At 46.1% G+C, this 15946-nt stretch overlaps 1 protein-coding gene across 3 annotated transcripts in view; it reads left to right on the forward strand.

Moving 5' to 3' along the window:
* LOC128691380 (uncharacterized) overlaps nt 1-15946 on the forward strand; it is a 265540-nt gene that overhangs the window by 199953 nt on the left and 49641 nt on the right. For 2 of the 3 annotated variants that reach the window (XM_053780227.2, XM_053780228.2), the window contains exon 1: nt 4309-4487. The exons of the other annotated variant lie outside the window; for it this stretch is intronic. The gene's annotated coding sequence lies outside the window, so the exon portion shown is untranslated. Of the gene's footprint in view, nt 1-4308; nt 4488-15946 lie in introns of those variants that run through there. 3 annotated transcript variants of the gene reach the window in all.

The following is a 15946-nucleotide window of genomic DNA, read 5'->3' on the forward strand; positions in this document are numbered from 1 at the left end:
CTTGTATGTCGTTATCATGTGTGTGTGTGCGTGTGTGTGTGTGTGTGTGTGTGTGTGTGTGTGTGTGTGTGTGTGTCTAGGTCATGATACTCTACAACAGGCCATAATAGACACACTGGGTCATGATAGGTTATATCGTTTAATACCAGGTCATAGCTGGTGACAAATCGCACCAGAACTCTCTCTCTCTCTCTCTCTCTCTCTCTCTCTCTCTCTCTCTCTCTCTCTCTCCCTCTCTCTCAAAGGGGAAAGAGTAACGAAAATGATGAGCAAAGATGAAAGAGTAACAAAAATGTAAAAAGAGGAAAGAGGAACAACAAAAATAGGAAAGAGAAATAACAGCGAAAAGAGGAACAGAGAAGAAAGAATGAGAGGTGTGAGTGTGTCATGAGACAGACTGGCCGCCTCCGAGTGTCATACCTTTAGTCAATGCTGTATTATGCACTGGCTTCACCTGTAACTAATACCCTTATGTGTCCTCTCTACGCTGCTCCTCACGAGACACTACGACTGATCCAGACATGTGTCTTACGTGTCCTCCTCACGAGACACTACGACTGCTCCAAGCATGTGTCTTACGTGTCCTCCTCACGAGACACTACGGCTGTTCCAGACATGTGTCTTACGTGTCCTCCTCACGTAAACACTACTTCTCCAGACATGTGTCTTACGTGTCCTCCTCACGAGACACTACGACTTCTCCAGACATGTGTCTTACGTGTCCTCCTCACGAGACACTACGACTTCTCCAGACATGTGTCTTACGTGTCCTCCTCACGAGACACTACGACTTCTCCAGACATGTGTCTTACGTGTCCTCCTCACGTAAACACTACGACTGCTCCAGACATATGTCTTACATGTCCTCTTCACGAGACACTACGACTGCTCCAGACATGTCTCTTACGTGTCCTCCTCACGAGACACTACGACTTCTCCAGACATGTGTCTTACGTGTCCTCCTCACGAGACACTACGACTTCTCCAGACATGTGTCTTACACTTCACGAGACACTACGACTGCTCCAGACATGTCTCTTACGTGTCCTCCTCACGAGACACTACGACTTCTCCAGACATGTGTCTTACATGTCCTCCTCACGAGACACTACGGCTGTTCCAGACATGTGTCTTACGTGTCCTCTTCACGAGACACTACGACTGCTCCAGACATGTGTCTGATAATGTGTTCAGAAGTTAGCAATGAAAGTCTTGGAGGTGGTCAGCGGAAAACAGAAACACAAAACATAATAACGTGTCAATTCTGGTATAAAAAATCATACGAAAACAGTGTACAGAAAAGGTCATTAAACTCATCATATTTAGAAAACGCCAGAAAACGATATTTTTCCATATTTCTCTGTTTTCCCCTTAAAATTATATTATATTTCAAATTCTTCAATTCTATAATTTTTTTTTTAAATTCTAGTTTGATAATTTAAAAAAATGGCAAACTGGATCATATATAACCTAACTTCAATGCAAAAAAAAAAAATATGTCTCATTAAGACACACTAATATTCAAAGAGTTTGAAGCCAGACATCTCTGCAACATTGATCATAGTGCACTAGCAGATGACGATAGTTGCATGAACTCTTCCCCCCTTCCCCACTGTACGATGAACCAACATTGAAAAGTTGAAGCCGATCGGATAAGACGTTCCGAAGTTATAAACGAAAGTTTGGAGGAAGGAAAAACAAAAGAGGAAAAAATTCAGGCAACCACTTTAAGGTCCTCTTCAGGGGATACCTAAAAATAATTGAAATACTTTTTACATAAATATTAATGCTTTTGTCTTCGGGGATTACACATTACCTTTGGAAAGGTTTCAGGAATAGCCTTAGACAGATTCTTCTGCATGATGTTGCAGAGACAAGACCCAGCCAAGCAAGTGTTAGTGCTATCGTTTACACAACATATCCACAGGCAGTCTGTTGTTGCAAGCAAGAAACATACTTAAGCAACGTGGCTTAACCAAGTGATTCTATATCTCCTAGTAAGACAGATGATAATGGCTCTGCAGATGGAGAGAGAGAGAGAGAGAGAGAGAGAGAGAGAGAGAGAGAGAGAGAGAGAGAGAGAGAGAGAGAGAGAGAGAGAGAGAGAGAGAGAGAGAGGGAGAGAGAGGGAGTGAGGGAGAGATGGTATCTCCCTTAATTATGACTACGTAGCATCAATTTTCACGTGACCAATACGACCCTTATTATGTATCATAATAATCTGTGAGACTCGCAAAAACTCGCCCACCTTCCACCACTCACTCGGCTACTCGCTCAACATTCGCTGTTTCAGAAATTCTCATCACAGTACAAAAGGTCAACAGAAGAAATTTCTATAATGTATTCAGGGAGGCTGAGACGGAGGCTGCATCACCTTATTGATCTGTGATGTTGTAAGTCTTGTCTAGTAGGCTGGTTTTCTAGGTTTAAGGTCATTAAGGTTGCAAGGTACCTGTTCGCCACCAGTCAAGGATAGTTTAATCCTCAAAATAAAAATAAACGTCCAGTGTATATACACTTAGAGACACACACCTATGTTTATACCCTGTCTAAATGTTACCTAGTACGTCTCTGGAAGACAAACTTAAGTGTAGTGTTCTAAGTGTTGTCCAGGAATATCTCTGGAACACAAACTTAACTATGCACACTTTAGTGTACATATTTAAGTGCCAGGTTTATCTAATTAATATTATCCTTGCTAATTAAATTTTGTCATTTATTAAACCAGGTTTTAATTAGGAAAATTTCTACTTGAGTCCCAGAGGCACTAAAACAATATTACGTCTTGTTATTATTATTATTAATTATTATTATTATTATTATTATTATTATTATTATTATTATTATTATTATTATTATTGTTGTTGTTGTTGTTGTTGTTATTGTTTAATTATCCAAGTATTTAAATAATTCATAACTTCATGTGTAAGACACCAGGTGGTTCGGTTCACAACGTTCGAAACCCTTCCTAGTGCTCGGTCTGTTGAGTTTGAAGCCTATCGACTGGGCATAGAATAATTAATACCGAACGTAACTTATTAACCGCTAGTCAAGAACATTTTAATTCTTGTTATAGTTTTAAGTACAGTTTTGATGTATTATACTTGTCCTGGGTGGTCGGGTTCACAAGGACCCAGACACCGGGTGGTGGTCGGGTTCACAAGGACCCAGACACCGGGTGGTGGTCGGGTTCACAAGGATCCAGACACCGGGTGGTGGTCGGGTTCACAAGGACCCAGACACCGGGTGGTGGTCGGGTTCACAAGGACCCAGACACCGGGTGGTGGTCGGGTTCACAAGGACCCAGACACCGGGTGGTGGTCGGCTTCACAAAGCTCCAGACACCGGGTGGTGGTCGGGTTCACAAGGACCCAGACACTGGGTGGTGGTCGGGTTCACAAGGATCCAGACACCGGGTGGTGGTCGGGTTCACAAGGACCCAGACACCGGGTGGTACTCGGGTTCACAAGGATCCAGACACCGGGTGGTACTCGGGTTCACAAGGACCCAGACACCGGGTGGTACTCGGGTTCACAAGGACCCAGACACCATGTGGTGGTCGGTTTCACAAGGACCCAGACACCGGGTGGTACTCGGGTTCACAAGGATCCAGACACCGGGTGGTACTCGGGTTCACAAGGACCCAGACACCGGGTGATACTCGGGTTCACAAGGACCCAGACACCATGTGGTGGTCGGGTTCACAAGGACCCAGACACCGGGTGGTACTCGGGTTCACAAGGATCCAGACACCGGGTGGTACTCGGGTTCACAAGGATCCAGACACCGGGTGGTACTCGGGTTCACAAGGACCCAGACACCATGTGGTGGTCGGGTTCACAAGGACCCAGACACCGGGTGGTACTCGGGTTCACAAGGACCCAGACTCCAGGTGGTGGTCGGGTTCACAAGGACCCAGACACCGGGTGGTACTCGGGTTCACAAGGACCCAGACACCATGTGGTGGTCGGGTTCACAAGGACCCAGACACCGGGTGGTACTCGGGTTCACAAGGACCCAGACACCATGTGGTGGTCGGGTTCACAAGGATCCAGACACCGGGTGGTGGTCGGGTTCACAAGGACTCAGACACCGAGTGGTGGTCGGGTTCACAAGGACCCAGACACCGGGTGGTACTCGGGTTCACAAGGACCCAGACACCGGGTGGTACTCGGGTTCACAAGGACCCAGACACCATGTGGTGGTTGGGTTCACAAGGACCCAGACACCGGGTGGTACTCGGGTTCACAAGGACCCAGACTCCAGGTGGTCGGGTTCACAGGGAACCAAACACTGCGTTCACTGTCTCTAAGGGGCTACGGGACGCAGTTAATTTTCCACGAGTCAGACATTGTTTACAATCCGTCGCGGTGAGGTGTGCTCTGCCCACCACACATGCTAGCTGTTGTTAAATCCCAGTATATTTTTTATGGTTCTTTTTCCAAGATGCTGTGTACGGCAGATTTACAAGCTCGTCTTGGAAGAAGGTTCGTCTTTCAGGGACTTGTGTGTGAAGTATAATGAATTATACAAATTTTTATTTACAGCTGTTGCCTCACCTCTGCTTATTTCAATGCTCAGCTCTATTACCCACAGGATATATATGTCGTGCCGAATAGGTAAAATTGATCACTTAGCAATATCTCATTTAAAATTAAGTCCTTTCTAAAATTTTCTCATGTACGTTTAAAAATTTTTTTTTTTCATTTATGTTAATGTAAAAATTAATATTTTTTTCAAATAAACCTTAGAAAATTTACCTAACATTATAACAAGCGTAATTTAATTTAGCCAAATCCAACTAAATATATTTTAGACAAGTTTACAATAATTTAATAATAAACACGATGAAATATATTTTTTTCGTTACGTTCAGAATGATTTTTGCGAAGTTATTGCATTCACAAATTTTCGTTTGCCTTATTCGGCAAGAAGAGCGTTGCTATTTAAGCCAAAATAGCAAGTTTTACCTATTCGGCACGGCATATACACCAAGATGTATATTTGTTTCTGTATATACTGAGTGTTTCGTCCCTATTTCAGGGAATAAAATGTTCTTGACTTGTGGTCAAAGGTTGTGTGGCCATAATGACCCTCGTGTAGTCAACAGCCTCTCAGCCCAATTAACCAGCCAACCTCGGGTATATAACTACCCCTGAAGGTGCCACTCATAACTGATGCCTAACGTCAGGTACCTACTTACCAGTGGGTGTGAACATGGACATCTGGAATACTGAGACTTGCTCAGAGGTTTCTCCCTGTCTGATGTATGACCCTTGTGGGTTTAGCGCTTAGTTTTGATTATAATGATAGTGCAGAGGGACAGTGCACATATTTTTACACAAGTGGGTTTGCTAGGGAGACGGTTCTTAACCATCACACAGTGAGACGTATTTATTTATTGTAAAGAATTTGCTACACGAGAAGTGATGAATCAAGATGGATAGAAATGATGATCGAAACGTTGCCTGCAATATGCGCTTTTTTGTGTGTGTGTGTTTTCAGCTGTGTAGTTGCAGGGGTCGAGTCTGTGTGGTGTTGTGGTGGTATTTGGTGTTATGATGGTGTTATGGTAGTGGTGGTGCGTTATGAAGTGTTATTGTGAAGTGGACGGTGGAATGTGTAATCACTTGTTTGGTTGTAATAGTCTTAAATGCTACAACACCTTCACACTTCCGTAGCTTCAACACTCAACCACAAATTGTCGTAATTGAAGACCAGAACGCATCTGGATCCCTCCTGGACCTGATAATGTTCCAAGACTGACCGAAACGTTGCTCACGTTTCCTTTTTACCATCTATGGACTGGCAGTTTATGGTAAATCAACATTATTTTAACTTGACAAAATATTTCTCGATTTAGGCTCTGGAAAATTCTCCCCAACAATCACAAATTGTTGGTTGGTTAATGGGGTTTGAAGCCTATCTACTTCACTGGTGTCATTAAGGCTGCACGTAATCTTATCACCACCAGATAAGAATACTGTAATCACTAAATTGGAAATTAATATAAAACTCTGGGCATATATACACTGAGACACACCTCGGTGTATACGCCGAGACACACACACCTCGGTGTATACGCCGAGACACACACACCTCGGTGTATACGCCGAGACACACACACCTCGGTGTATACGCCGAGACACACACACCTCGGTGTATACGCCGAGACACACGCCCCGGTGTATACACCGAGACACACGCCCCGGTGTATACACCGAGACACACGCCTCGGTGTATACACCGAGACACACGCCTCGGTGTATACACCGAGACACACGCCTCGGTGTATACACCGAGACACACGCCTCGGTGTATACACCGAGACACACGCCTCGGTGTATACACCGAGACACACGCCTCGGTGTCTACACCGAGACACACGCCTCGGTGTATACACCGAGACACACGCCTCGGTGTATACACCGAGACACACGCCTCGGTGTATACACCGAGACACACGCCTCGGTGTATGCACCGAGACACGCCTCGGTGCATGCACCGAGACACACGCCTCGGTGCATACACCGAGACACACGCCTCGGTGCATACACCGAGACACACGCCTCGGTGCATACACCGAGACACACGCCTCGGTGCATACACCGAGACACACGCCTCGGTGCATACACCGAGACACACGCCTCGGTGCATACACCGAGACACACGCCTCGGTGCATACACCGAGACACACGCCTCGGTGCATACACCGAGACACACGCCTCGGTGCATACACCGAGACACACGCCTCGGTGCAGACACCGAGACACCCGCCTCGGTGCATACACCGAGACACACGCCTCGGTGCATACACCGAGACACACGCCTCGGTGCATACACCGAGACACACGCCTCGGTGCATACACCGAGACACACGCCTCGGTGCATACACCGAGACACACGCCTCGGTGAATACACCGAGACACACGCCTCGGTGCATACACCGAGACACACGCCTCGGTGCATACACCGAGACACACGCCTCGGTGCATACACCGAGACACACGCCTCGGTGCATGCACCGAGACACACGCCTCGGTGCATGCACCGAGACACACGCCTCGGTGCATGCACCGAGACACACGCCTCGGTGCATGCACCGAGACACACGCCTCGGTGCATGCACCGAGACACACGCCTCGGTGCATGCACCGAGACACACGCCTCGGTGCATGCACCGAGACACACGCCTCGGTGCATGCACCGAGACACACGCCTCGGTGCATGCACCGAGACACACGCCTCGGTGCATGCACCGAGACACACGCCTCGGTGCATGCACCGAGACACACGCCTCGGTGCATGCACCGAGACACACGCCTCGGTGCATGCACCGAGACACACGCCTCGGTGTATACACCGAGACACACGCCTCGGTGTATACACCGAGACACACGCCTCGGTGTATACACCGAGACACACGCCTCGGTGCAGAGACACACGCCTCGGTGCAGAGACACACGCCTCGGTGCAGAGACACACGCCTCGGTGCAGAGACACACGTCTCGGTGCAGAGACACACGCCTCGGTGGATACACCGAGACACACGCCTCGGTGGATACACCGAGACGCACGCCTCGGTGGATACACCGAGACGCACGCCTCGGTGGATACACCGAGACGCACGCCTCGGTGCATACACCGAGACGCACGCCTCGGTGCATACACCGAGACGCACGCCTCGGTGCATACACCGAGACGCACGCCTCGGTGCATACACCGAGACGCACGCCTCGGTGCATACACCGAGACCCACGCCTCGGTGCATACACCGAGACACACGCCTCGGTGCATACACCGAGACACACGCCTCGGTGCATACACCGAGACACACGCCTCGGTGTATACACCGAGACACACGCCTCGGTGTATACACCGAGACACACACCTCGGTGTATACACCGAGACACACACCTCGGTGTATACACCGAGACACACACCTCGGTGTATACACCGAGACACACACCTCGGTGTATACACCGAGACACACGCCCCGGTGTATACACCGAGACACACGCCTCGGTGTATACACCGAGACACACGCCTCGGTGCATACACCGAGACACACGCCTCGGTGCATACACCGAGACACACGCCTCGGTGCATACACCGAGACACACGCCTCGGTGCATACACCGAGACACACGCCTCGGTGCAGAGACACACGCCTCGGTGCAGAGACACACGCCTCGGTGCAGAGACACACGCCTCGGTGCAGAGAGACACGCCTCGGTGCAGAGAGAGACGCCTCGGTGCAGAGAGACACGCCTCGGTGCAGAGAGACACGCCTCGGTGCAGAGAGACACGCCTCGGTGCAGAGAGACACGCCTCGGTGCAGAGAGACACGCCTCGGTGCAGAGACACACGCCTCGGTGCAGAGACACACGCCTCGGTGCAGAGACACACGCCTCGGTGCAGAGACACACGCCTCGGTGCATACACCGAGACACACGCCTCGGTGTATACACCGAGACACACGCCTCGGTGTATACACCTGTGTATACACCTGATGTGTATACACCTGATGTGTATACACCTGTGTATACACCTGATGTGTATACACCTGTGTATACACCTGATGTATATACACCTGATCCCAATAATAAATTACAACACATTGTGAAGTATAAACAAATATAAAAAAAAAATTTTGTACATACAACAATATTTCAGATAATTTGACAGTAAAATCAGAATAACAAGGAATCAAAATTAAGAATAAATACGAGAATAAATAAGCAGAAGAATGTTTGTCATAATGAAAAAAAAAGTTAATGAAGCGATGGATGACTTTATAATGAATATATATTTTTAGTCAAATACTTGCAAAATATATCACTGACAGAATAAACACTGGAAACTCTCACTAAAAAAAAAATAATCGAGAACTCAGTATTTGCCTCTATCATATGATCGATCCAATAGATAGATTTTTTAAGGACTTTAAGCGTAGTAATATTTATATATTTTTCTATACAAAGAGTTAATAATCAAAATATAAATAGGAGGGATATACTTGTGGTTTGTGATTAAGATGAAGACTTGACAGGTTGACTTCCTTGAGGAGAGTTAACATCTACACACTTGTTCTGTTTTGTTCACTGACTCGTTTATTATCACTCGTCTTAAGTTTGTATACATGACAGTGTGTGTATTTGTGTGTGTGTGTGTGTGTGTGTGTGTGTGTGTGTGTGTGTGTGTGTGTGTATTTGTGTACTCACTCAATTGTAGTTGCAGGCGTCGATACTCAGCTCCTGTGTGTATTTGTGTGTGTGTTTGTGTGTACTCGCCTATTTGTGGTTACAGAGGTCGAGGCATAGTTCCTGGTCCCGCCTCTTCACCGGTTGCTACTGGGTCCTCTCTCTCCCTGCTCCATGAGCTTTATCAAACCTCGTCTTAAAACTATGTATGGTTCCTGCCTCCACTACGTCACTTTCTAGGCTATTCCACTGCCTGACAACTCTGACTGAAGAAATACTTCCTAACATCCCTTTGACTCGTCTGAGTCTTTAACTTCCATTTGTGACCCCTTGTTTCCGTGTCCCATCTCTGGAACATCCTGTCTTTGTCCACCTTGTCAATTCCTCTCAGTATTTTGTATGTCGTTATCATGTCCCCCCTATCTCTCCTGTCCTCCAGTGTCGTCAGGTTGATTTCCCTTAACCTCTCCTCGTAGGACATACCTCTTAGATCTGGGACTAGTCTTGTTGCAAACCTTTGCACTTTCTCTAGTTTCTTTACGTGCTTGGCTAGGTGTGGGTTCCAAACTGGTGCCGCATACTCCAATATGGGCCTAACGTACACGGTGTACAGGGTCCTGAACGATTCCTTATTAAGATGTCGGAATGCTGTTCTGAGGTTTGCTAGGCGCCCATATGCTGCAGCAGTTATTTGATTGATGTGCGCTTCAGGAGATGTGCCTGGTGTTATACTCACCCCAAGATCTTTTTCCTTGAGTGAGATTTGTAGTCTCTGGCCCCCTAGACTGTACACCGTCTGCGGTCTTCTTTGCCCTTCCCCAATCTTCATGACTTTGCACTTGGTGGGATTGAACTCCAGGAGCCAATTGCTGGACCAGGTCTGCAGCCGGTCCAGATTCCTTTGTAGTTCTGCCTGGTCTTCGATCGAGTGAATTCTTCTCATCAACTTCGTCATCTGCAAACAGGGACACCTCAGAGTCTATTCCTTCCGTCATGTCGTTCACAAATACCAGAAACAGCACTGGTCCTAGGACTGACCCCTGTGGGACCCCGCTGGTCACAGGTGCCCACTCTGACACCTCGCCACGTACCATGACTCGCTGCTGTCTTCCTGACAAGTATTCCCTTATCCATTGTAGTGCCTTCCCTGTTATCCCTGCTTGGTCCTCCAGTTTTTGCACCAATCTCTTGTGTCTAACTGTGTCAAACGCCTTCTTGCAGTCCAAGAATATGCAATCCACCCACCCCTCTCTCTCTTGTCTTACTGCTGTCACCATGTCATAGAACTCCAGTAGGTTTGTGACACAGGATTTCCCGTCCCTGAAACCATGTTGGCTGCTGTTGATGAGATCATTTCTTTCTAGGTGTTCCACCACTCTTCTCCTGATAATCTTCTCCATGATTGTGCATACTATACATGTCAGTGACATTGGTCTGTAGTTTAATGCTTCATGTCTGTCTCCTTTTTTAAGGATTGGGACTACATTTGCTGTCTTCCATGCCTCAGGCAATCTCCCTGTTTCGATAGATGTATTGAATGTTGTTGTTAGGGGTACACATAGCGCCTCTGCTCCCTCTCTCAGGACCCATGGGGAGATGTTATCTTTCCCCATGGGTATTGTTGTCTCTCCTCCTTCCTTCCTTAGCCTGATTACCTGGTCCTTGACTGTTGTTTTCCTCCTGATGTGGCTGTACAACAGTTTCGGGTCAGATTTGGCTTTCGCTGCTATGTCATTTTCATATTGTCTTTGGGCCTCCCTTCTTATCTATGCATATTCGTTTCTGGGGTGTGTGTGTGTGTGTGTGTGTGTGTGTGTGTGTGTGTGTGTGTGTGTGTGTGTGTGTGTGTGCGCGCGCGTGTGTGTGCATGTGTGTGTGCGCGCGTGCTCTCTCATCAGCCTTAATCAACCTCTCCCTATGAATCTGACTTAACCTCTCCCCCATGAATTAACCATAACCTCCCCCCCCATAATTCAGCCTAACCTCTCCCCCATGAATCAGACGTTACCTCTTCTCTCCCATGATCTTTGTCATTGAAAAGCCAACTTTCCCTGACCAACTTTCTTTTTTCTTACTTTCTAAATTCTTTATTTTCCTGGTGGATATTCCAGCATTACCTAATTCATGGGGAAGCGCTAAACCCGTAAGGAGGGAGGGGCGTTGCATAATACATTGGGAAAGGAACGTACTTATATTTTGAGGAAGAGAAGAAGTAGCTCTAAATCCTCGGATCAAGAAGCCTTTAAGGAACCTCTTTGAAGAATGGGGGTGAGGATTGGTGGGGTGGGGATTGGATAAGGATTGGATGAGAGGGATTGGTAGGACCAGTGAGGGATGTGGTCTTCGTTTAGTGATTTACTGTGACACCTCTCAGTAAAATATACTAACAACGTGGTATTGGACCGTTGGTCTGGCCCAGTGGTCTGGCCGAATGTAACTTAGATTAAACTAATTAGGAGTGGTCCTTCCTCCAGTCACAACTCGGTTCATAAACCATACCACGGGCGGGGCTTGAACCCGCAGTAGAGCCGTTAAAACTCCAGACCTATGCGTTAGCCACTGGACCAGCTGGCTACAATAAGATTCATCCAACTAGGTATATTTATACACCATAGGAAGGTTAGTATATACACCACTGTGACCACAAATGGAAGTTTTTACAGACGAGTCTCCGCCAGCGTGGCCGTGACGAACTCTACCTCAAGTCCCCTCAAAGCAGTCATCATATCATTACGATTTCGTGAGTCAACTCTGTTCATTGCTGGAGGGCTGCTGGTAGAATGTTGAAATCTTCCTGTAAAACTTAACAAAGATAACCTAAACTTCAATAAAGTACGTTCTTGTGATTAATGCGGACACGCATCCGCAAAGTATATACAGTGCAGATGACAGAGGACCAGTGTTAAACTGCTGTAACAGCATATTGATAAATAATGCAGTTGGGTTCCTCTCGTGATTGCGGATTTTTGGGTGAATTGTTCCAACCATGGTATTGTGACTCCTGCTTTTAACAGTAGCACCAGATATGTATTATTTTCATTAAGTATCACTCGGATTAAAAATAGTGGAAAACTGATGTAAACACTCGTCCTCCCTGTAGTGGTTTCTCAAGGTCTCACTTCAACTTTTTAGAAGTGAGCCAACTAAATCAAGGACTTGTAATTGCAAGGACGTCAGTTCGGTCCTCGGTATGTAATTTACTTGCCCTATTTGGGGGAAAATTATCTTTATGATCTTCACTCGGTTGTTGCAAGAGTTGCAGTGTAGGTAGTGAGGTTGCACGGTACTGTCAACAAACACTGAGGCTTTGTTATAGCATTCTGTAACTGTGGTTAGACAACTTGCATAGTAATCGTCATTTCTACAAGTACATGTACAAGGTATACAGTCCTAGCTGTGATGAATTGGTTTTTTTTGTCGGTTTGTCGGTGTCAGTCCTAGCTGACATCAGTGATGTACTACTATACAGAAAGCCACTTGTTATACAGAGCATTTCGGGCAAATTAGGCCAATTTTGTCCCCAGGATGCGACCCACACCAGTCGACTAACACCCAGGTATCTATTTTACTGATAAGTGAAAAAGGGCATCAGGTGTCTTAAGGAAACACGTCGTAATGTTTCCACCCGTACCGGGAATCTATCCACGGATCCTTAGTGTGTGGAGCGAGAGCTTTGCCTACCAGACGACGGGATGCCTAATAGTATATCTATGATTGGTTAAGTGTCATTCCAGGGTGCCAGCAGTGATTTACCTGTTGGTCATTAAAGATAAATATGTTCAAAGTTACTGCCATTGATCGCCTTTACGTAAAGCATTACCATGTTCAAGGCTCAGATTTGATACCGTTTATAGCATGTGGATAATGTCTCCAGGTAGACGGGGAAGAACATTCGCAAATTCCATTTAACTTCCCAATACTGTTTAATGGCACAGTTCCTCGTCTAATGACGAGTAAGAGCGTGACAAGACTACTCCACCGGACGTTATTAATGTCGTTAAGGAACAGACGACAATTTGAGTGATATTTTACTCTGGGATATTTTTATCCCAGGCTTAGGCCAGGTATTGGTTTATTTTGCACTGGGATGTTTCCTAGGATACGACGCACAATGAAATATCTAAGAAGCCGGCCATTGCTAGCGAACTCAGCTTACATATTGAGGTCCGTGGTTCGATCCCCGGTACGGGTGGAAACATTAGGACCTGTTTCCTCTAGACACCTGCTGTCCATGTTCACCTATCAGCAAAATAGGTACCTGGGTAGCATCCTGTGAACAAAATTCATCTCATTTCCCCGAAACGCTCAGCATAACAAGCGGCTTTCTATATAGTAGTATGTCACTGATGTCAGCTAGGACTGTATACCTTGTACATGTACTTGTAGAAATAGATAATTTTTATTTTGTTAATTAAGCTGCTGCTATATCTGACGCACTGGGCTGTCAGCTTAAGAAGCGTGTCAAGACAACACGGAATAACTCAGAGGCTTCACTAGGATACAAGAAGAGATAAAACTTTGGACTCACTGAACGTAAGAATGGAGAACAAATATTACTTATCTAGAATCCTTTAGAATTTAAGTGATAAACCCCTACAGTGAAGAGTACAAAATATCTGAGCTAGAGTACAAATGTTATCCTAATTGAAACACTTTCCATAAAAATTGATTTGCGTTGTGCAATAGCACAAGACTTGCAGAAAATTCTGTAATTCATCCATAAGTTTTACACAAAGTCGGAACTTTGAAAAAGAAGTATTTTAAGTCCAACAAGAAAAGAGCAAAGAGTTGAAGGATTTACGAGGTTGTTGCACCAGTACGTCAGTGATGAGCCAGTGTTACTGATAATGTTCACTTCATGAACACCAACACCACCACCAACACCACCACCAACACCACCACCAACACCACCACCAACACCACCACCAACACCACCACCTACACCACCACCAACACCACCACCAACACCACCAGTCCACTAATGAAAGATGGTTTTACTCCTTATCTCAAAGATAAACACTGTATTTATTATAGATGTTTGCTTCTAGTGGCATCTCATTACAGGTTTCTTTTGCTAATTCTATTCTTGTTGGACGACTTGCACATCCAGTATATTTCTACTGGGTGGTGTGACCTCCTCGAGGGTGTGACCTCCACCTTCGAGGATTACCTGTAGGTTACCTGTATCAACCTGCAGTTGTCCCTGCAGGTCAGCCCTAGACCAGGCCTCCTGCTTGCTGTGGTTCTCTGTTCGTTCTGCAGTTTCACTTGCCTTGAAGGATGCTGTTAGTATATTCCAGCCTAGAGAGGACGAGTGACCTGAAGAATTATTATTGGCTTGGCCTCTTTTGCTCTGAAAGTTCTGGTTATTCATCTCCTCGATTTGCTCAATTACAATAACATTGTTGTGCTCACTCAGTGTGAGATTCTCACATAATTACTATTGGGTCTCTTACATTACTTTCACTCTTGAGTGATGCGTTTTGTATTTTACTCAAATTTCTTTATTTCCTCACTTTTACCGTAAAGTAGTAACTGGAATCTGACTTCATCTGACATCTGTATGTTATCAATGGCCCACTGGATGACTTCATTTGTATCAGCTACGGAGGCTAGCTGTTTCTTGTATGGATGCCACTCTGGGAAATTCTTCTATCTCCAAATGATTTTGTGCTATGGTTTATGTTCTTGTCTGTCGGAGATGAGAGAAGTGGGGGGCGAGTACCTCCGCCTTGAGGAACACCGCTTCTACTGGGCAGCCTCTGATTTCCTCGTTTACTATTGCTCTGGTTTTCTATTTGATAGGAAGATAAATATCAGTATATCCACCTAGCAATTATTCCTTTTGCACGTAATTTGTGTGTATCAAGGCGAGGGTGTGGCCCGCGAGGGTGTGGCCCACGAAGGTGTGGCCCACAAAGGTGTGGCCTAGTGATGTATCGGATATCCGCATCCGTGGAACATCCGCACAATTTCTTGCATCCGCATCCGCAAAATAAGTAAGACATCCTCATACACACCCGCATCCGCTGATATCTAAATTTTCACATCCGATCCATCTCTAGCAGCCCACGAAGGTGTGGTCCATTCAATTTACCAGAGTATATTGTTTAAGAAGGTATTCTATCCTACCTGCTCTCCATTCCTTTATAATGATGATGGGATCTTGAACCCACCGCTTCTTCGAATCATAATTTCCTCCTATTTTCCAAGAAATATGCGACTCCTGAGAGTCTAGCTCTTCCTCATGATACTCCCTCATTGCTGCAGGATATTTACTAAAGACAGACACCGGAGAGCGATCTCTCATTGGGACAACATATCGCTCTGTATTGAGCTAGGTAAAGACCAAACGTTGTCTCAGAGCTCGCTATTTACCTTCTTCGGCTACATACCTGAGAGGGTAATGCATCGATGGATTCATTGGAGTGAGAGGCAGATGTGACTGCGCCATAAAAGGTTCACTACATCAATCACAGAGTTCCACCCAGTATACATTATGGCGGCTACTTGTTGATCAACCGCTGGGTGTCTGCCGCACGCCTCTAATAGTATCACACTATGCATGATGCATTGACGGTATCAGTGATATCACAGTAAAAGATGTAATGATGGTAAAGTGGTCTCACACTATGCACGATATATTGGTATCAGTGGTATCATATTTTTATGGTGTACAATGCTGACAACTTGATTAGACACACATGCAACATTTGGGTATCTCTATTGCCGAAACGTTTCGC

Source organism: Cherax quadricarinatus, chromosome 36 (assembly GCF_038502225.1).
Source record: "Cherax quadricarinatus isolate ZL_2023a chromosome 36, ASM3850222v1, whole genome shotgun sequence".
Classification (NCBI taxonomy): Eukaryota; Metazoa; Arthropoda; class Malacostraca; order Decapoda; family Parastacidae; genus Cherax; species Cherax quadricarinatus.